The sequence below is a fragment of the Esox lucius genome, chromosome 3, assembly GCF_011004845.1.
Source record: "Esox lucius isolate fEsoLuc1 chromosome 3, fEsoLuc1.pri, whole genome shotgun sequence".
NCBI classification, from domain to species: domain Eukaryota; kingdom Metazoa; phylum Chordata; class Actinopteri; order Esociformes; family Esocidae; genus Esox; species Esox lucius.
In genome coordinates, this window is record NC_047571.1 from 263,093 (window position 1) to 291,089 (window position 27,997).

General features: G+C 40.1%; 1 long non-coding RNA gene across 3 annotated transcripts in view; it reads left to right on the top strand.

The window, feature by feature from the left end:
* The window catches only part of si:ch211-267e7.3, a 134,390-nt gene that overhangs the window by 10,803 nt on the left and 95,590 nt on the right, over positions 1 to 27,997 (top strand). For all 3 annotated transcript variants that reach the window (XR_002196221.2, XR_002196222.2, XR_002196223.2), the window contains exon 2: positions 1,980 to 2,176. This is a non-coding gene — a long non-coding RNA (ADAMTS-like protein 2). The remainder of the gene's footprint in view (positions 1 to 1,979; positions 2,177 to 27,997) is intronic.

A 27,997-nucleotide genomic window follows, 5' to 3' on the forward strand; every position in this document is an offset into this window, starting at 1 on the left:
CTATTCACATTGCCGACTAGTGGTGCCCCGAGGCGGCATCGACATCTGACCGTAAACAAAGGCATGGGAAGCGTGGAGTAATCCGGGCTAGGCTAATGCTAGCCCCCATCGGTGTTCACTACCAAGCCTTTTCCTCGCTAACATACAGTCACTGGCGAATAAGATGGACGAAATGCAACTGAGAATCATCTCACAAAAATGGATTAGGGATTGCAGCGTCATGATTTTCACCAAAACGTGGCTTAACTACAACATACCCAACAAAATAATTGCGCAGGATGGCAGAGATGTATTCAGAGCAGATCGGATTGAAATTGATTCTGGTAAGAATAGAGGTGGTGAACTGTGCATTCATGGAAACAAAACATGGTGTACAAACACTAACGTAATCGGGAGTGACTGCTCAACCAATCTGTAATACCTGATGATTAGATGCAGGTCTTTTTACTTGCCTCGGTAGTTTACATCTATTGTTGTTATGGTAGTCTGCATATCCCGATGCTAATGCTAAGCTAGCAATGAAAGAACTGCAGGCTGCCATTAGCAAACAGCAGACAGAGCACCCAGATTGTGTTTTGGTGATTGCAAGGGATTTCAACCATTCAAATCTGAAAACTGTTTTTCCCAAATTCCACAAAAATTTATCCTGCCCCACCAAATGAGACAATACACAACACCATGTGTACACACACATTCCGGAGATTTACAAAGCCCCATCTGAGGCAATCTGACCATCTTTCATTGTTCCTCTTCCCCAAGTATTTACCGCTCATCAAACATGTGATATCTTCAGTGAGGACAGTCAAAGTGTGGCCAGAAGGGTCAGACTCACTTCTACAGCACCAGTTTCAACACAGACTAGAGTTTGTTTGCCACTCAAGCCACCGTTCTGGATTACATCAACATCTGCACCAACAATGTCCACACCCATAAACTAATAAAGACCTTCCCCAACCAGAAGCCATGGAATGATCAGAGAGGTTGAACATCCCTTTGCCCTAATAGTCAGGTCTAAAGATCAACGAGTAACCTGTATAAGAGGTGTCAGCTTGAGTTACTGACAGTCACTGAACTTCATCTAGCACTAACTTTACAGGCCCTCAATCATCCCTCAGTTTCCATTTTTTTCTTCTCTCTTTCCATCTTTCCCTCCTCTGGCCAGTCCCGCATTCACTCCTCTAACTGAGCAAAAACGCAGTAATGTTTTTAGTGTTGGCTTGTCACTACCACTATGAACAGTGATTCATACCGTCTACCAGCTCTGTTTTGAATTTTAGGTTGTAGCTTCCCCCCTGCCCCACCCCTTTAAATGTAATACAGGTTTAGATTAGGTCTCTGCTTTCCTTTAAGTCGCAGAAGTAAACCGTTCCTCCATGTCTTTTACCAATATGAGTTAACCCTGAAAAGTATATGTTTTAAGGCACACCCCAGAATGTAACAAAAGCCCTTAAGCGTAAATCACTGCCTTCAAGCACGTTTGTCAGATGGAACGTGTACCCTAGCACAATAAGTGGTCATAATGTTTCACTGAAGGTTTTAAGGAAACACTCCTTACTGAGAGCTTCTATATGCAAGGAGGATATGCTTCAGATGTAAAGGAAGTCTAGCAAAATCAATCATGTCAATGGTTTGCCTCATCTACACACAGACATACACAATACTTACTGTGGGAAATATGTGCAAATGCCACCTAAAGGGATTTTCGGTCTTTTCGTTTTCCATCACCACTCAGGTTTAATGGAACAGTCAGGCCAACTGTTGCTGCCAATTGCAGTATGCACAGCAGTCCTACTTTTAGACCTACAGGGCTTTTCTGTACCCAACATTTTTAGGAAACAATACCTCCCGCACTTAAAGTCACAGAAAAAAAAAAAACAGTTCTAGACATCAAAATACACACTGAGATGAACAGACTTTAATGCACACACACACTCACGCACACAGTGTAATACACATGTAAAATACTCTGTCTCTGCCAGGACAGTAGTGACGGGCGGGAGGAGGAACGGCAGCAGAGTCTGCACAGCCTGAGGAAGCAGAGCCAAGGGCAACAGAGTCAAGGTCTGCCGTCTGACGATGTAGCTCAGTGGTGGGGTGAGTGGAGCAGTTGGTCCACCTGCTCCAGGACCTGTGGAGGAGGTGTGCGTTCCCAGGAACGACACTGTCTGCAGCAGAGGTAAGAATACACCACCACCGACCTGATGAAGAGCCACCCTTAGAAGTCCACTGCAGGCACTAAAGTTCTGATAAATATATGATTTATGATCATGTATCTATTGTTCCTTATAATCTTCTGTAAAGCTGCCACTGCATGCTATTGGCTTCAGGCAAGTAGAAAGCAAGCCCAGTGCTAGAATTTACTAGACCACTGGGACCTAACTGTAAGGCTGCTAATCATTAAAGATACACAAAATGGTTACAACAAGCTAAAAAACACTAGTTTTCCAACTCATTCATGCAGTTTTGTGAAGGAAACAAAGGAAACTTTGACACAACACTGAATTTTTTTTTTTACGGTTCTAACATACATTTTATGTACAGTACCAATCAAGTTTGGACACCTACTCATTTCTTTATATTTACTGTTTTCCATATTGTAGAATAATAGTGAAGATGTCAATACTATGAAACACATAGATTAATGTACAGTAGTAACTAAAGTGTAAAACAAATCAAAATACATTTCTATTTTAGATTCTTCAAAGTAGCCACCCCTGCCTTGATGACAGCTTTGCACACTCTTGGCATTCTTTCTACAAGCTTTATAAGGTAGTCACCTGGAATGATTTTCCAACAGTCTTGACGGAGTTACGACATTTGCTAAGCATATGTTGGCTGCCTTTCGTTCACTCCAAATCATCCCAAAACATCTCAATTAGATTGAGGTCTGATGATTGTGGAGGCCAGGATATGTGATGCTGCAGCACCAATCTTGTTTTTGTTCAAATAGTTTAATTCACACAATCACCTCCTCTCCTAGATTTATCTTTTACTTGACCACTGTGAAGCTTTTAATTGGCCTGCAATCAGGGTGCAGTTATTTGCCAAATTCTGAGACTGCTAACTCTACTGAACTTATCTTTTTTAGCAGAGGTAACTCTGGTCTACCTTTCCTCTGGCAGTCCTCATGAGAGACAGTTTAATCATAGCACTTGTTACTGCAATGGAAGACATTTCTAGATTCCAGATTGAATGACCTTCATTTCTAAAAGTGTTGATTTACTGAAGTTTCTCTCTGCATTTACAGCTGTTATTGCCATAATATGGATTACCAAATGTATATCAAACCTATCTTGACAAAAAGAAATGATTGTCTCAAACGCTATATGAAAGAAAATGATTCCACAAATGAACTCCCAACCTTCACACTTTTGAATTAAAATCCATTCTGGGTGAGTACCTGCATTGTTGAGAATGCAGAATGTTTGCAATGCTGTCATCAAGGCAAAAGGTGCCTATTTAAAACAAATGCATTTTGAGCAGTTTAACACTTGTTTTGGTTACATTGTGATTCCATGCGTTATTTCAGTAGTTTCAATTTCTTCACTATTATCCTAAAATATGTAAATGATGAAAAATAAAGAAATACACTTGTATGAGTAACTGGACACTGAACTATTGCTTTCAATGAATGTGGAAACACTGTGAAATAGCTAGTAAATAGCTAGTATAACAATCCCTACCTAACTCAACTAGTTACCGTATATGAGGTGGTCACCCTGGAATGCTTTTCCAACAGTCTTGAAAAAGATTTCCCACATATGCTGAGCATTTACTGGCTGCATTTCCTTCACTCTGTGTTCCAGCTCATCCCAAAGCATCTCAACTGGGTTATAGTCAGAGGATTGTGGAGGCCGGGTCACATGATGCAGCACCATCACTATCCTACTTGGTCAAATAGCCCAAGGTGTGCTATAGGTGTGTTTTGGGTCATTGTGCTGTTCCACCGGTCTAATGTCCATTCGATTCAATTCCACCATAAAGGCCTGATGCACTCAGTCTCCTCTGAACAGTTGATGTTGAGATGTATCTGTTAATTGAACTCTGTGCATTTATTTGGGCTGCAAACTGAGGTGCAATAATTGCTGATTTCTGTAGCTGGTAACTCTAATGAAGCAGCAGAGGTTACTCTGGGTTTTCCTTTACTGTGGCAGTCCTCCTGAGAGCCAGTTCTATTATAGCACTTGATGGTTTTTGAGATTTTCCAGATTGACTGACCTTAATGTCTTTAATGAATTATGGTGTTGTATCTCTTTGCTTATTTGAGCTGTTATTGTTATAATAATGGACTACTACTGTACAGAAATAATGAGGGTCTCAATTCTGTATACAAATCCTACCTTGTCACAAAACAACTGATGACGAAAAATAGGAATTCCAAAAATGTACTTTTCATAAGGCACACTTGTCTTCCAGGTGACTCATCTCATGAAGCTGCTTGAATGAAAATGGTGTGCAAAGCTAATCAAGGCAAAGGTTGACTACTCTGAAGAATCTACAATATAAAATATATTTTGATCTGTTTAACCATTTATTTTGGTTACTACATGTGTTATTTCATACATTTGATGTGGAATATAGTAAAACTAAAGAATTGCCCTTAAATGAGTGGTTGCGGCCAAACTTTTGACTGGTACTGTAGGAGCGACAATATATCCTCAACATGTTAAGAATTATGACAGCTCCAAAATTTTCTCCCATATTTCCATACCCTCAAATCTTAATCAGGAAACCTGGATACTGAGGTTCAGACCCTCCAACATTCAAGACTTACTTATAAATGCATTCTGTTCCCTGCTGTCATGACCTGTTATGACACTTCATAGCATTCATATGACAGCCTAATGCAGGCATTAGAACACATACTTTCAAGTATCCCAGAAATGTCTCCCAGCAATGGTTCGATGAGGTCTGACGGGTTGCAGTGCTGTTAGCACACATGGATACACATACATAACACACACACAGTTTCACCCTGAACTGAACCCACTCCTCAGAACGGGGGAGTGACTTAGTCCTCATCAACAAGTTTAGGTTTGTAAATTTAGATGGCTGGCAAATGGGGGAGTGCTATTGGTGTGTGTATGACATCATAGCAAGGTTTCTAATGGTGGTCCCCGGGCCCCTTGAGGTCTCTGCAGGGAAATGTGAAGGGAAGGGGTCCATGGAAACATTCGAGAAGGAAAAATCTAATATTGGTTTTATTGCCGGACTACGTAAGCGGAGCTGGCTAAGAAGAGCGAATGTTAAATAGCATAGTGGTTAGAGAAGCAGACTTGTGAACTATAGGTCCCCAGTTCGTGGTTAAAGACCTCACATGTGGAAGACCTAAGCTCAAATCTATAGAGAGCAACAACATTTTTTAATTATTGCTGGTAGATTCCACAATTCTCTTGTATTTTCACATGATGAAAAAGTTAGTTATCGTCGCCTTTATTGATAGTTATTGTATAAACGTCATTCACCAATGAAAGAAAAAAGTAGGTTTTGCCATGAAAGAAAAAAATACGTTCTTATACCATGAAATGAAATAGGTTTGGCAGACTCGCTAGCAATTGCTCAATTCTTATGACTATTCCAGTAAGTTAGTAGATACCGGTAAAGCTTATTACTAGCTAATACACTGTTAAAACAGCCAGTGGCAAACGCAATACATAGCCGCTATTTGTGGTGGAGGTATACTTACTAAGAAACGTCTTTCACAAATGGCCAATTAACCATTAAAATGACCAGTGACAAAAGAGGATTTGTTCAGGATAGAGACAAGAGGCTATACTGACACCTAGCAAATATCCAGTTCTGTGGTGTAGTGGTTAATGACACAGCCTTCCATGACAAAGTGAAAATTTGTTTTTAGAAATGTGCTCATTTATTGACAATGCAAAACTTAAATATCTAATGTACATCTACTACCAGTCAGAAGTTTTAGAACAATCCCATCTTTCTAGTATGTATTGAAATAAGAAGTTCAAGTCCAGTGAATAACCTGTACAACAGTAAGCGGTAAACTGACGTTACCAAAAACTGAAAAATAATATACATTTAGTTATTAAAGAGGCATTTTTTCAGGAAACAAGTAATAGGTTAACAACTGCTGTTCTGCAACAATAGAAGTAAATTAAGCCATGAATGTTGATGCTAACAATTCGTACAGGTGTCCCAGGTTTTGTTGATTACTTTCTGTCTGTATAAAAGCGTTGTTTTTGAAAAGACTGCTACTACACCCGCTTAAGCACTATTTGGACAGTATTATACAGAAGAAAGTAGTATATTGTTATCATAATGGTGAGAAAAATGCAATTAACGAAAACAGACAAACAATTATACTTTGCCCTCCATATGTATTTGGATAGTGAATTTTTTTGTTGTACATTCAAGGCATATGAAGGCATGATTAAAAGATGAATATGAGGCAAAAGTACAGGCTGTGACTTAAAATATTTCCAGGGAAAAGTCATGGAAATAATTAATTTTCATGTAGTTCATTCATTAAATCTTTAAATTAAATATATATTTTTATCTATAATATAAATATTTGAATAAATAATGATCTACATATCTGCTAGGATCTGAACATATATTACTGCTCAAACTCATTCTGTTACTCTGAAAATTTCATTGGAGAGTCTTCTTTGACATTTATTTTGCTCTAGAACTAGGCTTAACCGCCCTTCAATGTTTTACTGTTAAATCTCTCAGAGTACTGTATACATATCTATAATTTTACATTTTGACACTGCTATGAGAGGTTTGCATCTTCAAGTGATTCTGCTGCTGAAGTCATCTGTGAACAATAGATTGTGACACTTCTGGAGGTTGTTAGTGTTCTTAGTGTTATTAGTGTTATTTTTCACAGGTCAGGTGATTTTTCTGTCATCAACTGCTGTTGTTGCCGGTTGCCGATTGCTAAAGACTCAAGTGGTTTTTTTCTTTTTCTGGACATTCCAAACTGCTGATTTGGCTATGCCAAACTTCAAAAGTTTGGGGTCACTTAGAAATGTCCTTGTTTTCGAAAGAAAAGCTCGTTTTGTCAGCATATTTTTTATGGAATATCTAGATAGGTGTACAGAGGCCCATTATCAGCTGCCATCAGTCCTGTGGCAGGTTGTGTTTGCTAATCCAAGTTCATAATTTTAAGAGGCTAATTGATCATTACAGAACCCTTCTGCAATTATGTTAACATAGCTGAAAACTGTTGTGCTGATTAAAGAAGCAATAAAACTGTCCTTCTTTAGACTAGTTCAGTATCTGGAGCATCTGCAATTGTGGGTTCAATTACATTGCCAAAATTGCCAGAAACAAAGTTTCATCTGAAACTTGTCAGCCCATACTAGAAATGAAGGCTATTCCATGTGAGAAAGTGCCAAGAAACTGAAGATTTTGTACAATGCTGTGCACAACACCCTTCAGAGAAAAGTGCAAACTGGCTCTAACCAGAATAGAAAGAAGAGTTGGAGGCCCCGGTGCACAGCTGAGCAAGAGGACGAATACAATAGTGTCTAGTTTGAGAAACAGATATCTCACAGGTCCTCTACTGGCAGCTTCATTAATTTAAATAGTACCCGCAAAACATCAGTCTCAACATCAACAGTGAAGAGGCAGCTCTGGAAGATTGCCTTCTTGGTAGAGTTGCAAAGAAAAAGCCATATCTCAGACTGGCCTATAAAAAAGGTTTACGATGGGCAAAAGAACTGGATCAAGGAAGATTGGAAAAGTGTTAGGAAACAGACATATCTAAGTTTGGATCACTTCAGATCTCTTCAGATTACCTCAACAAATTGACAATTAGAATGCCAAAGGTCTGCAAGGCTGTAATTTCTGCAAATGCAGGATTCTTAAACGAAAGCAAAGTTTGAAGAACACAATTACTTCTTGAATTAAAAAAAATATTATTTCTTACCTTGTCAATTACTACATTTCCTATTAATTTTGCTACAACCCCTTTTCCCAAGACGTTGTGACGTTGCGTAAAATGCTAATGAAAATAGAATGCAGTGATGTGCTAATCTTTTTTCCCTATATTTAATTGAAAATAGTGCAAAACAACATTAAATGTTGAAACTGAGAAATGTTATTGTTTTTGGAAAAATGCATGCCCATTTTGAATTGTATGCCTGCAACACATTTAAAAAAGTTGGGACAGGGGCATGTTTACCACATCATCTCTTCTTTTGACAGTACTCTGAAAGCGTTTGGGAACTGAGGAGACCAATTGCTGTAGTTATGAAAGTGAAATATATTCCCATTCCCATTTTTGCTTGTTATAGGATATCAGCTCCTCAACAGTTCAGGTTCTCCTTTGTCATATTTTTCATTTCATAATGTGCTAAATGTTTTCAGTAGATGACAGGTCTGGACTGCAGGCAGGCAGTTTAGCACCCGGACTCTTTTACTACAGAGCCATGCTGTTGTAATACATGCAGAATGTGGTTTAGCATTGCTTTGCTGAAATAAGCTAGGCCTTCCCTGAAAAAGATGTCTGGATGGCAGCAAATGTTGCTCCAAAACCTATGTATATTGTCCACCATTAATGGTGCCTTCACAGATGTGCAAGTCGCCCATGGCATGTCCACTTTGCCTCAGTCCATCTTAAATTAGTTAGGGCCTAGAGAAGGCTGCAACATTTTTGGATCTTGTTTATGTGGTTTATTCTTTGCAAGGCCATAGACATGGAGTCAACATTGGGGGGGACCAAATCAGCCGGGTGTATGGGGTTCCCCTCAGAAAAACATTCAAAAATGTTTTAAATATTTATAAGACTCTTACCCATCAATATTTACACAATCTTATGTTGCCGTGTTGTTGTTGCTACAACATAATTAATGTTACTCCAGGACCATCATTGCAAGTGACTTGTAGTTAGTTGGTTACCCCAGTCCAAAGAATATTCCCCTGCCCCCCACCCTTTGACCTAACCCCAACCTCAGAGACACCGGTGCCTAAACCTAACTTCAGTGGGGCCTGTGCATAAATCTAACCTCAGTGGGGCCTGTGCCTAAACCTAACCTCAGTTTTTCCAAGGTTATGATGTTGTCGGGAAAAACACCAACATGGCGATATCAGATTGGTCATCAATATTTGCTACTTTTTTCACTCACCTCCAAGACACCTGCTCTCCCTGCCCTGTCGGCATCCTTATGCTCTCTCTCCCTTTTCTCTGAATGCACCAGAGAGGACATTAATTACATACTATCAGTAAACAAGTGGTCTTTCTTGTCATGATGTTCAGGAATGGATTACTAACCATTTCTGATCTGAATAACAATGATTATTATATCAATAAAAATGTACTAATTTGTGCTACTGTATACTTCTATCATCTGACTGGTACTCATTTTCTCACTGCTCTCTTAAGTTACTTTCATTTTCTGATGCTGCCCAAAAAACTGATGTTACTGCCACCCTTCCTCATGCTCATGACACTCGCTGTGAATGAAAGTTGACTAATAAAATTGCTTTCAAACAAACACTAATAATGCTATCTATCATAAGCAAATACAGCTATTCAGTATACTATACAAATGTGCAATCAATGAAAACTACTGTCTGCATAAATTACACATGCAGTGAAATTAATGATTGACACTTGACTCAGATTTCATGTGGGATTTCTGACATATACAAAATCATTCACGTAAGACATTAACGTTACCCAGCAAGCAAGCAGCTTTCTGCCGCTGTGGCCACTGAGCGTTTCTGCAAAGCATCTGGCCAGCGGGCCACCAGCTGCTTTTTTTTTATAGCGCGCGTCGCAGTCGGGCTGCCGGTGGGCTGCTTTCATTACAATGCCTTCCAACAATACCCTGATCAAAATGCGGTTTGACGGCACTAAACCCAGCGGGATGCCTCACGCCCCAATATTAGGTTTTATTTATTATAAGTGACAATAAACTGAATAAAATCTAAACCATTTTTCAAATTGTACAAGATACATACAAAAAAACATGCATTATACAGCAAGCATACAAAATAAACATGTGCAAATTAATTGAAATACAAAAATAGTGCAAGAAAATGTGTCCAGGAACAGATACAGTAAAATTACAGTATTTGAATGTGAAAAAGAAGAAAATAAACAATAAACAAGTGCTAGAATGGCAGTTATATATACACAGGTGCTGGTCATAAAATTTGAATATCATCCAAAAGTTGATTTATTTCAGTAATTCCATTCAAAAAGTGAAACTTGTATATTATATTCGTTCATTACACACACTGATATCTTTCAAATGTTTATTTCTTTTAATTGTGATGATTATTACTGACAACTAATGAAAATCCCAAATTCAGTTTCTCTGAAAATTTGAATATTACTTAAGACCAATCCAAAAAAAGTATTTTTAGAAATGTTGGCCAACTGAAAAGTATGAGCATGTACAGCACTCAATACTTAGTTGGGGCTCCTTTTGCCTGAATTACTGCAGCAATGCGGCGTGGCATGGAGTCGATCAGTCTGTGGCACTGCTCAGGTGTTATGAGAGCCCAGGTTGCTCTCATAGTGGCCTTCAGCTCTTTTGCATTGTTGGGTTTGGCGTATCGCATCTTCCTCTTCACAATACCCCATAGATTTTCTATAGGGTTAAGGTCAGGCGAGTTTGCTGGCCAATTAAGAACAGGGATACCATTGTCCTTTAACCAGGTACTGGTAGCTTTGGCACTGTGTGCAGGTGCCAAGTCCTGTTGGAAAATGAAATCTGCATCTCCATAAAGTTGGTCAGCAGCAGGAAGCATGAAGTGCTCTAAAACTTCCTGGTAGAAGGCTTGGACCTCAGAAAACACAGTGGACCAACACCAGCAGATGAAATGGCACCCCAAACCATCACTGACTGTGGAAACTTTACACTGGACTTCAAGCAACATGGATTCTGTTCCTCTCCTCTCTTCCTCCAGACTCTGGGGCCTTGATTTCCAAAGGAAATGCAAAATGTACTTTAATCAGAGAACATAACTCAGCAGCAGTCCAGTCCTTTTTGTCTTTAGCCCAGACGAGACGCTTCTGACGCTGTGTCTTGTTCAAGAGTGGCTTGACACAAGGAATGCGACAGCTGAAACCCATGTCTTGCATACGTCTGTGCGTGGTGGTTCTTGAAGCACTGACTCCAGCTGCAGTCCACTCTTTGTGAATCTCCCCCACATTTTTGAATGGGTTTTGTTTCACAATCCTCTCCAGGATGCGGTTATCCCTATTGCTTGTACACTTTTTTTCTACCACATCTTTTCCTTCCCTTCGCCTCTCTATTAATGCGCTTGGACACAGAGCTCTGTGAACAGCCAGCCTCTTTAGCTATGACCTTTTGTGTCTTGCCCTCGTTGTGCAAGGTGTCAATGGTCGTCTTTTGGACAGCTGTCAAGTCAGCAGTCTTCCCCATGATTGTGTAGCCTACAGAACTAGACTGAGAGACCATTTAAAGGCCTTTGCAGGTGTTTTGGGTTAATTAGTTGATTAGAGTGTGGCACCAGATGTCTTCAATATTGAACCTTTTCACAATATTCTAATTTTCTGAAATACTGAATTTGGGGTTTTCATTAGTTGTCAGTATTAATCATAAAAATTAAATGAAATAAACACTTGAAATATATCAGTCTGTGTGGAATGAATGTATACATTATACAAGTTTCACTTTTTGAATGGAGTTACTGAAATAAATCAACTTTTTGATGATATTCAAATTTTATGAACAGCACCTGTATATATGTATGTGTGTGACCTAGCGGCAATCGATAGTTATTGAATACTATAGATACATCAATGCAATAAGCTTATGAATGGTGGCATAGCACACTACAACTACGATCAGATTTAAGAACATTCACACACAGCTTTAAATATATTAAGAGGATAATCCGATCATATATAACACTGTACATAGCAGCAGTAAAGAAAAAGAAAAAGGAAAAAAGTACTGCAGATTAGCAGAAAAATTGGTTGTGCTGGATATGTCATTCATATTCATACCAGGTCCCTTGTACCATGATGAGAATTGCATGATATTCAAGACAAATTAAATGTTTAATGAAGACAACATGCTAGCATAACTATAGTCTTATTTTTACCTGATTGTAGAGCCAGCTGTGCCCTCAGCTTGACATTCTCTTCAGTCAGCCGCTTGATCTTCTCCAAATGTTCTGAAAGTAAAGACAGACAGTTAATTATTCAGTCCTAAATATCTGGTTATTTTACAATCAGAACTCAAATCACAGTGTCTGACAAAATGTTTATTCTTACCTTCATGTGCAGAGCTAAAACCCCAAACTCTGCCTTCTTGCCCTTAAAAATAAATTGAAATTATATCTTCTTCCGCTTATCCGGGGTCGGGTCGCGGGGGCAGCAGTCTAAGCAGAGATGCCCAGACTTCCCTCTCCCTAGACACTTCCTCTAGCTCTTCCGGGGGGACACCGAGGCGTTCCCAGGCCAGCCGGGAGACATAGTCCCTCCAGTGTGTCCTAGGTCTTCCCCGGGGTCTCCTCCCGGTGGGACGGGCCCGGAACACCTTCCCGGGAAGGTGTTCAGGAGGCATCCGGAACAGATGCCCAAGCCACCTCAGCTGACCCCTCTCGATGTGGAGGAGCAGCGGCTCTACTCTGAGCTCCTCCCGGGTGACCAAGCTTTTCACCCTATCTCTTAGGGATCGCCCAGCCACCCTGCGGAGAAAGCTAATTTCAACCGCCTGTATCCGGGATCTTGTCCTTTCGGTCATGACCCAAAGCTCATGACCATAGGTGAGAGTAGGAACGTAGATTGACTGGTAAATCGAGAGCTTCGCCTTGCGACTCAGCTCTTTCTTCACCACGACAGACCGATACATGGACCGCATTACTGCAGAAGCTGCACCGATCCATCTGTCAATCTCCCGTTCCATCCTTCCCTCACTCGTGAACAAGACCCCTAGATACTTAAACTCCTCCACTTGAGGCAGGCACTCTCCACCAACCTGAAGTGGGCAAGACACCCTTTTCCGACTGAGGACCATGGCCTCGGATTTAGAGGTACTGATTCTCATCCCCACTGCTTCACACTCGGCTGCAAACCGTCCCAGTGCATGCTGAAGTTCCTGGTTTGAAGGGGCCAACATGACAACATAATCCGCAAAGAGCAGAGACGAAATCATGTGGTCCCCAAACCTGACACCCTCCAGCCCCTGGCTGCGCCTAGAAATTCTGTCCGTAACAATTACAAACAGAACCGGCGACAAAGGGCAGCCCTGCCGGAGTCCAACATGCACTGGGAACAAGTCTGACTTACTGCCGGCAATGCGGACCAAGCTCCTGCTTCAGGTTGTATAGGGGCCTGACAGCCCTTAGCAAAAGACCCAGGACCCCATATTCCCAAAGCACCCTCCACAGGATGCCGCGTGGGACACAGTCGAATGCCTTCTCCAAATCCACAAAACACATGTGGATTGGTTGGGCAAACTCCCATGAAACCTCCAGCACCCCGTAGAGGGTATAGAGCTGGTCCAGTGTTCCACGGCCCGGACGAAAACCACACTGTTCCTCCTGAATCCGAGGTTCTACTATCGGCCGTATTCTTCTCTCCAGTACCCTGGCATAGACTTTCCCAGGGAGGCTGAGAAGTGTGATCCCCCTGTAGTTGGAACACACACTCCGGTCCCCCTTCTTAAAAATGCAAATTCATTATTTAAAAATCATACAATGTGATTAGCCTCGAAGAGATTCTGGCAAACCGTCCGGCGCCTCAGGAGAGGGAAACAGTGCCCTACCAACGCTGTTTACAGTGGAGGTGGGCAGCTGTTGACCTCAACTGGGGATGTCGTCAGGTGCTGGAAGGAGTACTTCAAGGATCTCCTCAATCCCGCCGTCACGTCTTCCATTGAGGAAGCAGAGGCTGAGGGCTCAGAGGTGGACTCGTCCATCACCCGGGCTGAAGTCACAGAGGTACTCAAGAAACTCCTCTGTGTCAAGGCACCAGGGGTGGATGAGATCCGCCCTGAGTACCTCAAGTCTCTGGATGTTGTGGGGCTGTCTTGCTTGACACGCCTGTGCAACATCGCGTGGCGGTCTGGGACAGTGCCTCTAGGATGGCAGACCGGGGTGGTGGTCCCTCTTTTTAAGAGCTGTACGTGTTTACTGTACATATCTAAACAAAGGTCCTTTACACAAGCAATAGTGCAAAAGTCAGTCTATTTTATTTATAAACTAAAATGCTGTACACTAAGATTTAACAATATTAAAATAAAGTTAATACAAATAATCAAGAATAAAAGGGGTACAATAGCATCTCTGCTGGAAGAAAATGGCAACACAAGCAGATACAGCATATCACAACGCATGCCCTCTCTTCGGCAGCTAGCCGCCTGCGTAAAGCAGTCGGGCCGCTGGTGGAAACCTGCCTGAGATGCAAATTAGCTCATGGAAATTGAGATCAGGAGAAAAGTGGCTGTAGGATGTTACAGCCTCCTGCGGGCTGCCAGCAGCAAAACGACGGTGGGCCGCCATCGATTGCTCACTGGGTAGTTGAAAACGCAAATGAGTACCATTACTTTCCAGATAACTTTGCTATGATAGATAATGTTAGTGATGGTTTATTGATTAGCACTTGCAAATCGGCCTGTTTTCACCAAAAACTTTTGTTTACACTCCATGCAATTATTGATACTTTTTAGAAAACTATTATTTATTTCCACAATTAAAGTTCCAGCACAAAATGATGTGTTGATATTAAAACTAACACAATTGACAGGACGATAGCCTACATAACAGATATTGCATTCTAGTTTTCCACTTTTTAATTTGAAAGTGACGAGAGAGTCAATTATTATAGTGTTCGGCATTGATTGTACCTACCAACCGCCGTCAACCAATGGCTTCTGCTGGGTTAAGGCAACAGCACTTGGAGAAACCACACGCAGAACTCAAATAAACGGTAAAACTAGAACCGATAGTAATAATAATGGCAATTTAAGTTTTATTATGATAATGTTTACATTGACTAATTATTATTTTGGAAGGCGCTGCATTGTTGCCTGTCATAGCATTGAGCATTTTTTATTTTATTTATACATCAATATATTGGGGGGCACATTTTGAGCATATTTGAATATGCTCTGCATGCACAATTATTAGGCAAATAGTATTTGGATTTATTTTATTGTTGAACAATCACAATGCTTTATGTCAATCCAAAATGTAATTGAATCTCAAACCTGAATGTTAAACAAAGGAAAAGTTAGTTTTGATCTTTCTCGGGGGCATACATAAGAATGCAGAATTATTAGGCAACAGTTGGTGTGCAAAATTAATAGGGAACTAATTAAACAAGTGTAACAAAAAAGTAACACTAAATGACAATGAATTTAAAAAAAATCCTTTCTAAAATATTCAGTGACCAATATAAACACCCTTCTTTTCAATAACTGCCATGAGCCTTCCATCCATGGAGTCTGTCAGTTTCTTGATCTGTTCACGATCACCTGTAGTTGAAGCAGCTACCACAGCCTCCCAAATGCTGTTCAAAGAGGTGTTTTGTCTTCCCTGATTGTAAATCTCACGTTTGAGAGGGGCCCACGAATTCTCAATAGAATTTAAATCAGGAGAGGAAGGGGGCCAGGTTTTTCAGGCATCTTTGTGGCCCTTGCTGGCTAGCCAAGCAGTGGAGTACTTAGATGCATTGATGGAGCATTGTCTTGCATGAAGATTTATGGCCTTCTAGAGTTGAGTTTCAGTCCATCTTCAACTCAAAAAGGTCCAACTACCTCATCCTTAATGATAGCAGCCCATACCAGTACCCCTCTTGACTGAAGTGGTGCCATGTGTCCATTCAACTGGTCCATCAACAGTCACTCTCATTTAATCTGTCCATAAAACCTTAGAAAAATCTGTGTTCAGGTATTTCTTTGCCCAGTCTATACAGTATATTTCAAATCTTATTCAGTGGTGGTCGTGTTTCAGCCTTCTTGACCTTGGCCATGTCTCTGAACACCTGACACCTTGTACTTCTGGACACTCCAGGCAGGTTGCAGTTCTGGAATATGATGGCACTGGTGGATAATGTGTTCCTGGTAACTTCACGTTTAATTTTTCTCAGTCAATTTGTGTATTTTCTTCTCCATGTGTTTTTTGCACCACAGTTGATTATTTGCAACAAAACCTTTGATTGTCCGGTGGTCACGCCTCAATAGTTATTTCAAGAGTGTTTCATCCGTCTGAAAAGCATTTTACAATTTTTGACTTTTCTCTCTCTCATCTCTCATCTTCATCCGCTTATCCGGTATCGGGTCGCGGGGGCAACAGCTCCAGCAGGGGACCCCAAACTTCCCTTTCCCGAGCCACATTTGCCAGCTCTGACTGGGGGATCCCGAGGCGTTCCCAGGCCAGTGTCGAAATATAATCTCTCCACCTAGTCCTGGGCCTACCCCGAGGTCTCCTCCCAGCTGGACGTGCCTGGAACACTTCCCTAGGGAGACGTCCTGGGGGCATCCTTACCAGATGCCCAAACCACCTCAACTGGCTCCTTTCGACGCAAAGGAGCAGCGGCTCTACTCCGAGTTCCTCACGGATGGCTGAGCTTCTCACCCTATCCCTAAGGGCGAAGCCAGCCACCCTTCTGAGAAAACCCATTTCAGCCGCATTTCACTTGCGATCTTGTTCTTTCGGTCATGACCCAGCTTTCATGACCATAGGTGAGGGTAGGAACGAAAATGTACCGGTATATCGAGAGCTTTGCCTTCCGGCTCAGCTCTCTTTTCGTCACAACAGTGCGGTAAAACGAATGCAATACCGCCCCCGCTGCTCCAATTCTCCGGCCAATCTCCTGCTCCATTGTCCCCTCACTCGCGAACAAGACCCCAAGATACTTGAACTACTTTACTTGGGGTAACGCCTCATTCCCTACCCGGAGGAGGCACTCCATCGGTTTCCTGCTGAGAACCATGGCCTCAGATTTAGAGGTGCTAATCCTCATCCCAACCGCTTCACACTCGGCTGCAAACCGGTCCAGTGAGTGCTGAAGGTCACAGACCGGTGATGCCATCAGGACCACATCATCCGCAAAAAGCAGCGATGAGATCCTCAGCCCACCGAACTGCAACACCTCCCCACCCCGACTACGCCTCGATATCCTGTCCATAAAAGTTACAAACAGGATTGGTGTCATTTTACCTGAGGTTATAAAGCTGCCAAATAATTATGCACACCTTGATATTAGGTGTTATTCACTGTTGCCACACCTTCCTGTCACGGTTATGGAGGTAGGACACAGGCGCAGAGACAAAAGGATGGCAGTAATCCATAATTATTAAAAAGAAACAAAACAAAAGCAGCAACTAGTGATTGTGGGCAGCATGTACAAAAATAAAACCAAAATGAACCACACTTTGTGTGGCCAAACATAGAACATAAATAGGTTCTGTAGGGATATTTTCATAAATTTCACATTAACCTGATAAAGAGTAGACAGAACGTCTCACATGATCTCTTATATTATAATTGAGTGTTAATTGATAAAAACATTTAACCAGGGCTCATATTATTTTCCAAAACAGTTTAATTGTTAAGAGAGAGTGGTGAACTGTGCTCTGGCTCGACTATTGTTCCCATGGTCAGTGCAATGAGTGGTTGTTGTTGTTGTTATCTCATATTGAGGACAGAATGACCTTTAGCTTGTCCTTGACTCTTGGCAAAATCTTGGGAGGATGAGTGAGCCCATAGATAAGGAAATCCTTCAATTTCAGAGAATATGCTGAGTCATGATGAGTAGTGGTTGGGGGAGCGAATCCCAGAGGGTTGTGAAAAACATTGATGGAAGATTCGAGAAGGATCCATCCAGAAATTAGCGTAATGGTAGGACCTAATATTATTGTATAACCATACTGTATAAAAATTTATGTTTTAAGGTTTGGAAATCTTTTTTGTTTTCCATGACAGTTCCCCAATTGGAGGCAACGATCTACACCTGCCTCCTATTGGGGAGACCAACCTTGGTAAAGGTGCTTCTGTCCGGTCCTGGCTATGGCCCCAGCCCAGCGCAAAGATGTCTAGGGGCATAGCCAGGACGTGACACCTCCCTCATTACACCAATACATTTTACCTGAAAATGATTAAATCCAATGAGCATTCAAGTTTATATGGTTTGGAGTTGGAAAATGTGCATAGAAATAATGATACAATCAGAATACTCACTTGCCTAATGATTGTGCACGCAGTGTATATATTTTAATTACAGCCTTGCTTCTTTGCATGGTAGAGCTTTAACTTACATTTGTGGATTTAGCGACGTACTGTGTTCTCAGACAATGGTTATCAGAAGTGTTTCTTAGCCACTATATTACTTATTTCCACTATAGAATCGTGCCTGTTTTTAATGCAGTCCCCTCTGAGGGCCCGAAGATCATGGCCAACAAATATTGGTTTTCGGCCTTTCTCAGTAAACAGTTTTGGTTGAGACTGGGTCAGAGAGGTGCTGATTCAATTCTGTTAATTTTTAGGCTGTACTTTTGGGGCTTTGAGCAACTGTTAAGTGTCCGTCTATCCCCGTCAGTCAGGTGTGACCAATTTCTTCTTTGCTGATGCAATTTGTCCATGTTCAGCATCTGGTGTCATCATTTTTAGATTGTTCCCCTTGACACATGGAATAATTTTCCAGATTTTGTGACCAACGCACTTGCAATGCAATTCAGGCATAAACTATTTGGTCTCTTTGGAACTCTGTTGAACTCTGTTGCCTCATGTTGCTTTGAAAACTCAAATTTCAAAATGTTGATTCTTAGACCTCTAATTGCTGACAAATATGTTCGGCTGATTGGCAATCAACATAATGTGACTTTTGCAGATGTTTGTAATTGTGATTTAGTTACTTCAAAATAGCTATCCTTTCCATGTGATGTTTGTTATTTTGTCCACACCCTGCATTTACAAGGGCCTAACATAGTATGTACTGTAACATATGCCATATTACATGGATATGTTTGGATTTTGGAGTAATAAGTAATAATACTCATCGACTGGTTTGACAACGTAGTTTGTTAAATGAAAGATAAAAAGGTGGCTTTATTATGTTGAAAGTTGTGTAATAATTATTTGTAGGTAGACAATATTTCCATGGTTTAGATGAAAACAGGGCTCAGACTTAGAGAATATGAGGTTCAGACAGAGAGAATAGGAAATAATTGAGGGGACGATAAAAATAAAAAGTTAAACATAAAAAAGAGACATTTCTTCTTTGACAAATGTATTTCCCCTTGAGAGGTCCAAAGCATGTCCTGTGGAATGAACATCAAACCTGGTGGTCAACGGTTCCTCATGACACGGGCCAGTCAGGCTGGAGTGACAGACACGTTTACAAAGGGCCTTGAGTCAGGCGCTGGGCCATTTTGGTTGAGATTCCTCCCTAGATAAGCACCAGGGTTTGACTTTGAGCTGTTCCAGCTGGCGCCCATTAACACTCCCCCTATGGGGTTGGGGCATTTGAGGAGGGTGAAGGAGGGTAAGTAGAGAAAGAGAGATTGAGAGAAGAGAGAGGGGAAAGAATAGAGAGTAAGAGTGTGTTGGCAAAAGAAAATAAAGAAAGACAGGGAGAGAAGGAAATAGATAACAAGGAAAGAGCTGGAGAGAAAGGAACACAGTGTTAGAGAAAGAAGAATCATCTGGGGGGGAGGAGTGTAAGGGGTGTTGAGCTATGAAAAAGCATGGGAAAGTTCAACATCTGGAGTATAGGTGGGAGATGGGGCTTGGTGTTTTAGAGCTAAATGTGTCTATCTTGTGTTAAGGGGCTCTGCAAGCTTACAACGTAGAATAACGCAGGTTGTTTTACAAGTGAAGGATGGTGGGGGGGGGTTGAATTTCTGAGACAGTGGATCGCTTTTCATTGCATTTTTTATTGTACTCTAAGAGAGAATGTCCACCATATGTACTATACATCCACTGGGCAGGCCAGGGATCATCGGTAGTAGCTACTATGCTTTGAATATCACTAATGATGACCTTCAAACTGATTGGTATTTACAGTATAGCTTCATAGCCAGTCAGCTATAGTATAGAGGCCTATACTACGAAGTAGGATTTGGGTTAGGAAGCTAACTTCAGGTTGAGCCCTGGGTTGCCACGGTGGTTCACTTATTACTGGGTTACATCGCCATCAATCAATCAAATGTATTTATATAGCCCTTTTTACATCAGCAGTTGTCACAAAGTGCTTTTACAAAACACCCAGCCTTAAACCCCAAGGAGCAAACAACAGTAGTGTTGTATATCAGTGCCTAGGAAAAACTCCCTAAGAAGGCCGAAATTTAGGAAGAAACCTAGAGAGGATCCAGGCTCAGAGGGGTGACCAGTCCTCTTCTGGCTGTGCCGGGTGAACATATTAAGAGTAAAAAAATATATAATTTATAAATGCATGTGGGCTGAGTCCAGAGTCTATTGAAACCTAGTCCAGGTCGGAAGCATGACCAGATGGACAAGGACAGCTTGTCCATTTCAGGCAGCTGAAATCATCAGGTACCATCTTGATCTGCAACACAACCAGGAGGACTTTGGACAGGAACAGCAACGGGTCTTTCAAGCCTGGTACTCCTCAGGTGTAGGCCAAGACCTCATGTTTAAAACGCATTCCTTAGATCTACATGGATTTATAACGGGGAAGGAGAACTGACCCTACTCCCCCAGCACAATAATATAGCAGTGTAAGACCGTGGGGCTGAGACAGGGGGGCCATGGTAACTTATGCAGCACACCAGAACTGATCCGGAGCAGGTTATATTCTAGATAACAGATTAACACGAACAAAAGCACCGCCTACTGACCAATCAATTCTCGATTGAAAATGGCGTCACCATTTGTAGAAGATCCTGTGGAGCTCAGTGCTTGGTTAATGAGAGGGTCTCGAGGCGAGGCGAGTAGAGTTGAGCCGGTACCATGCAGTGGAAAAGAGCCATTAGAAAAGCAAGAATATTTAGAAACTGACAAAACCCATTGGCTTTCTTTGAGTATCTTTATGAAAGATATAGATTCTCAGCAGAGGTAATTACATATATTTGTCTGCTTCTTGAGCCATATGTTGCCAGTGCGACACATTGAAGTCATTTGCTTACCTTACAGTTCCAATGTATGCATAGTGTAGAGTTTCTTTGCTACATGTGTGCTGTAGATGATGCGGAGAACGCGGCATTTGCATGGTGGTTCTTGCTCTAACTGATCTACTTGATACATTTGTTGTGTTCCCAGGCATCTTGCCAAAGCAGTCTATTAAAGAGGGCTTTTATGAAATAGCAGGTGGAAAATAACGTACGTTGACTACTTCATCTATAAATAATATAGACCCTATGATGTTTACTGTTATACTGTTATCCCCTGAGGACGGAATAGGCGGTAGCGCCCACACCTGGGTAGTATTTGCATAACAATTACATAGTATTACATATTTTCAAAACGGTTTGTAATAGAGAGATTCTGTTTTCTTTGCTGTTTTAACGAGAGTCGGATGAAAACGCAGATGCGCTTTGTGTTTACTTGGCACATTTCCTCGTTGTCTTCATACTGTGCAAATGAAACCAAACCCTTGTGCACCTGACCAATGGAAGGCTGTTGCGATGCAGAATAGTTTATTTTACCCAATCAGGGAAAGGTATCTGTTGCGTAATTTGTTCCAATCATAAGGTTGCTGGGTGGGACATACATTTTGTTTTCTTCATTTGGTCATTCTGACTGTAGAAGAGGTTGTAGCAGTATATCAGCTTAGCTAGCATGCTAACTTAGCATTAGCGAACGTTTTAGCATTGTGTCCTTGCGTAACGCTAACTTGTCGAAAAGACAAAGAAAGGATTTGTGTTGTCAACAGTTTTATAACATTTGTATTGGGAGTATCACTCCGTATGGGTGTGTTATGGTCAGAATTCAATGATATATAGAAAAAATCTGATTTTGCTTTATTGTGCATTTTTCCCTAAAACATTACCTTATAAGAACATTAACATGCATGCTTATATTAGCTGAGGTAATTTTGAATAAATACACAATGATCGATTTACATTACATATTGTTTATAAGCCCAAATATAAAAGTAGTGACACCCAAAAATTTTAAGCGTAGTACTCAGAGGGTTAAATGCAGCATTTTCCTTTCATAGTGTTCCCCAGAGTGATTAGTGGCATAGATTGCACCCATATTCTGATAACAGCTTCGCTGGATGAGAGTGAAAGTGATTTTGTTAATTGCAAATCATTCCACAGCATCAATGTTCAGATAAAGGAGATACTGTCAGGAGAGTCATTTGGTCAAACTGGTACATTCCGTACATGGACAACAATGTTTTTCAGAAAAAGCAGTAAGCTGGACAATTAAAGGTAATTCATTTTCAGCACATATATAAATATTTGCACAGCACAGGTGTCACAGTTAGACTATCTTTCTCCCCACCATGGAGTCCATTCAAATGCAAAATGATGTTTCACATTTCACTTATTATATACATTTTTCATTTACTCCCAAGACGCTTAACATCGCCAGGGTTGCAACTGAAAGAATATTGTCTTACACGCCATAATAATTAATCTAAGCAACACATTGATTTAATGGAGCGCACAGTTGTAATTATAGTCAGATCTAGTTGTGCCTTGATGGTGCAGTGATATTGATAAGCATTATCACTTGTGCATTTACACAGTGGCATTTTTTTGCCAACTTTCCTTTTGCCTGCTTTTGGCAGCCTTAATTATATTTTTATATTCTTCATATTTCTCTAAAATGATTGTTTTCTCCTCTTGACTGAAATATGCGGCTCTGGTAGACTTGTCTATGTTTGCGATTGTCAAATGGTGCAAACACTGCCCCTTTTATGTGAACTTGCTCGTCGTTAGATTGGGAAAACCTGGGTTGATTTACCAAATTGATAACCACCGTGACACCACTTATGCGGGGCTGTGGTTGTTAGGCTTAGTGAAGCCAGCTAACGAAAATAAATCCTGGGCATGTTGAACTTGCTTCGTAGTATATGCTGCAGGTCTGCTGAGTGTGGTCTTGATTCATTTCTGTGGTTTTGTTGCATAAGAAAGCATCTGTCTCTTCATGAAATGCAGTAGGTTCTGTAGAGCTTAAACAGTGAGTGCTTGAACAGTAGAAAAAAATTTAAAGAAAATTGAATGTGTCTCTCTTGTCCCACTTACAGCTCTGGAGACCACTGCAAAATTATCTGTTTCTGGTTTTACTATTCATGGGTATGCGTTTGAGTAAAATTACACTTTTTGTTTTATTCTAAAACTACTGACAACTTTACTCGCCCTCTGCCAGCCTGTAACTTGTTTGTCCCCAATGTCTGTTGCTTGACCTTGTTCTTATGAACCGCCGTCTTTTACATTTTCAGGATGGAAGCAACCTGAAGCTCTGCCAGTAAAGCCAGAATTGAAGCCTTCTTTTCCTCACTCAAAACTTTTCTTTTCAACTCTTTTGTCATGCTGAATAGTTAAAACAATTTTTTTTATTCAAATTACCTTTGATGTACTACTTGCACTGTTTTTGCCATCCAGCTGGTCCTATTGCAAGAGGATAGTGATGACCACAGCAGTAGTTTTTACACTTTTCCTTGTTAAATTAGATTTGGTTCAGGTAATTAAGTAAAATGAGGTGTGCCTGTGTTGGAATTGAACAGGAACTGGAATGGAATGGCTGCCATACATGTAGAGATGCTGATTTAATAATTATTTGAAAAAACATTTTTAATACATTTTTGGCCCCCTTAGTAAATATACGCAAAAATGGGCTTTAAAATTACATCTTTGCTGTTTATCCTCTTGGGCTTTCATTAAAAAATATTCACAAAAATCTGAACTCTATTTGAAGTAAAACTTTTGAAATAAATATGTGAAATGTGTGCCGCAATTACTACAATATGGTACAGCTGTTGCACAGTCTGATTACAAAAATCCATTATGAACTGTAGGTTGGTACAAAGTGCAAATAAGAATATAGCTGCAAGCAGTGATTAAGGGGACCAAGTAATGACAAAAGAAAAGTTTGAAGCCCCTTGGAATATATATGTTACTGTAACTAAGCAATTGTCTTTACATTCCCAACTTCAATTAAAGCTGCAAGTAGCATTTAGTGGGTTTCAGCATTTAGTTAGCATGAAAAATATGCAATATGGTATGTAGGGTAAAAGACAAACTGTACATATGTGTACAAACATTAACCCAATGTTGGAAGGATGTTTTTTCCTGTCCAATATTGACACCATGTAGTTTTTTACACACGGGTCTGGTTCATACAACACTTGAATATCTTCTCACAGGGAAAACTCAGGAATTTGCAAAAAGGACAGAAGAATAATATTAGTGAACTGGAACAAACAATAGGATTTTGGCAAACTGTTGAAACCCTAATGATACACATTGTCAATTGACTTTGTTTGCGGAATAGCTTAGATTATTACAACAAAACATTTTCAGCATCAGTGTAATAAAAGATAGTAGATGAATGTCACACTCACAGACATCTTATATATTATAGTGATAAGCTTAATTTTTCTAAGCTACACATTGAAAAAGGTTAAGTTAAAAATAATATTAAAACTTGCCGAGCTAGATAATGTAGGTAAGACATTTGAGAAGTTCTGTACATTAATAATAATCACACCATTACCAGAATTGAGTAGTTATGTCAAATAATTTTTAGTGCTAATTTAGCAAGTTTCTAATAAAGGAATCAATTTAGATTTTTGTTTTACTCCACTTTGAAGACTGTAAATAAAAATAACAATGTGTTTACAGACAAATCAAATGCATTAATATAAAAAATATGTACAGTATACATTTTTGTCATTTAGCAGATGCTCTTATCCAGAGCAACATACAATAAGTACAGGTACATTTTCCTGGAGTAAATTATTGTAGAGTGCTTTGCCCAAGGACACAAACAGAACTTTATAATTACAAATTTCACTCTAACTATAATAGGGTTGCAACAATAGATTATTTTGATAATCGATTAATCTAATGATTATTGTGACGATTAATCGACTAATCATAGATTATTTCACCAACTAATCAGTAAGTTTGGAACGATTATTCAGCCTTTTCAATAAGTTAAAACATTCAGTTATACATATTATAACCTTAAATAATAAAACAAAATAATCTCTTCAGCTTTTCAAATTGTGTTTTAATGAACTTTAATGAATCTCCAACTAAACAGGTCAACAACAAAAAAATCTGCTGCATTAGAGACAAAAAAATTTTTTTTTAAATGTAAACATTTCTTGGCAGCAGTGTTAAGAGCTTCATTATTTGAAGACCACTCATTTCTGCACTGACCTTTTTTTGATTTTCAAATAAGTGCTGAATTAAAATGAAGGAAGGTCAGCATATCAACTTGTTCACATGACAAGCTTGCTCTTTTTTGTGAGCAAATGTTTCCTGCAGCTGAGAAGATCCATTCTGCTGGAGTGGATGTGGCAGGAATGCAAAGAAATGATCTTGCCAGCTTTGATAGGTTAGGGAAGCGTCCCTCATTTTCCTTCCACCAACCTAAAGGATCTTCTTGTTTCGCTGTTTGCGGTTCTGAGAAGTACTTCCTTTCTCACCATCTGAATCTTTTGTTCCTCATGTGATTCCTCCTCTTCACTGAGGCTGTCGGTGTCAGACTGGAGGAGGGTTTCTAACACTGACTGTTCCTCTCTCCTAGCAACAGTGACACTGAAGCTGCCCTTCTGTAGATTTCCAGAACTCTTTTCCTGCTTTAATAGCAAGGACCTCAACAGTGCTTTTAACCTCTATCCTCTGTTCAGCAGACATAAACTTGAGTTTTCTAAATCTTGGATCTAGGGCTGCTGACAGAAGAATGGTGTTATCTTTCTCCTTGAGGAAAGTGCTGATATCCCCCCATCTTTCTTCTAACTCTTTAGAAGCTTTGGCTAAAAAAGCTTTTCCAGGAGTAGTTTCGAAGATCCGGGATTGTTGCACAGACCTCTGTAGCCCTTTTGCAAGCTGAGGAAGGCACGACAATGTTGTGTACTCTTGGCCACTAAGAAACTCAGTGGCACATTGAAAAGGCTGCAGGCCCTGGGTTAGCTCTTCAAGTAATGACCACTGATCAGGCTTCAAATCAAAGTAATGTTTGCCCCTTGGTGTCACTTCAGGATCTGAAAGTGTGGCAGTAACAGGCCAGCGCTGCTCCAGCAGTCTCTCCAGCATAAAGTAGGTGCTATTCCACCGGGTTGCGACGTCTTGTATCAGCTAATGCTCTGGTGTGTTCATCTGCTGCTGCTTTTCTTTCAGCTTAGTATTGGCCAGTTCACTTCTTCTAAAATGTTCAACCAAGGTCCTTGCAGCTCCCAAAGCTTTGCTGGTCTCTTTGAGGGAATGGTTCACGACAAGCTGAAGTGTGTGTCCAGTACAGCGGACAGAGACCCAATTATGTTTCTCAGCAAGTAATTTCAGTGCAGCCACAACATTTGATCCATTGTCATGAACAACCACTTTAATGCTGTCTAGGGAAATGTTGAATTTTGTGACAACCTCTTCCAGCCATGTGGCTATGTTGACACCAGTATGTCGTTCCTCAAGAGGCATGGTTGCAAGAGTGAGACTCTTCATGTTCCAGTCTTCAGTTATAAAGTGGCATGTGACACCAATTTATAACATTTATAACATTAGTCATTTTTGTTAACGTAAATAAAAATACAGCTGTTCATTTTTGTTCATGTTATTTCATTGTATTTATATTAATGTATTAGTAAATGTTGAAGTTATCATCAACAAACATTAAATGTGTAAATACTGCAGTAGTAAAGTTCATTATTAATTCATGTTCATTTATATAGTTAACCAACATTATCTAATGGACCTTATTGTAAATTGTTCTCATAGATTGTTCCTGAAACATGTATTTGCGATTCTGCATTACTGTAGGTGTATATTTACTTTTTGACAGGTTTTTTCATATTTTTGCTCCATTAATCTGGTTAAGTAGGTTCTTGAAGGAAAGATATATCCAGGATGGAATGTGGAAACCATTTCACGAAAGCCTTCTCCTTCCACCAGGGAAAGAGGTCTCATGTCTTTAACAATCATGTTTAGAATTGACTCTGTAAGAGCAGTGGCTTTTTGAGGAGTACATGAATTCCTCCTCAGGATAAAGTCATCAATATTAGGCCCACTGCTTTTCTTAGAACTGAAACAGAAAAAGGAACATTAAATTCAGGACATACATTTTTTTTAAATATAAATTTGCAAACAAATAAACAATGGCAGTATAAAATGGCAGTCTTTTTTTTCCATGAAATGTTGTGCTGACAAATACATTCTTATTCACCATTTAATTAACTTTCCCACACCTTACTGGTCCGGACCCGTTTACACTCCGCCATAATTCGCCGTTTATTTACTCCCTATGTAATTCGCGCCGTTTTTTCTTCTGCTGCAAAAGCATTTGTAACGGCTGCATTACACTCTAGCGCCACAGCGTTGTAGCGGTCAAAACGCGATATTGCAGGCCCATACATTGGTCACGTGAGGTTAAACGACTACTTGACAACAAAGATATTTCGACATTGTCAACAATGTCGACTAATCGTTTCAGCCCTAAACTATAACACTTTAACACACGCACAGACACACAAAAAACACATAAATCCAGGTTGGCGTGGCATCTATAAAACATAATATTGTTAGTCAATTTGAAATACCTGGAAAACTTTATTTTAGCCATGGAATTGATCTGAAATCTAACAGGACAACAAAAGTTAAATACTGGGGGCCAAAATTTTGAATAATTTACAAATTATGCTGTTTTGAAAGGACATTTTTACTCTTATTCACCAACGTGGAATTCAACTTTTCAAAGTATAGTCGGGACATCAATGATGTAAAACATTACTATTTAAGTCTTTTTGATTAAATCTACACAGGCCTCATTTCCAACAAACATTACTCCAACACCTTTTCCTTGAGTGATCATGCCAAATTGCTAATGTGGTACTAGAACATCACTTAATTATATCAAAAACAGCTAAAAGCTATTTGGTTTGATAAATTAAGCTTTATATGGTCTTTGT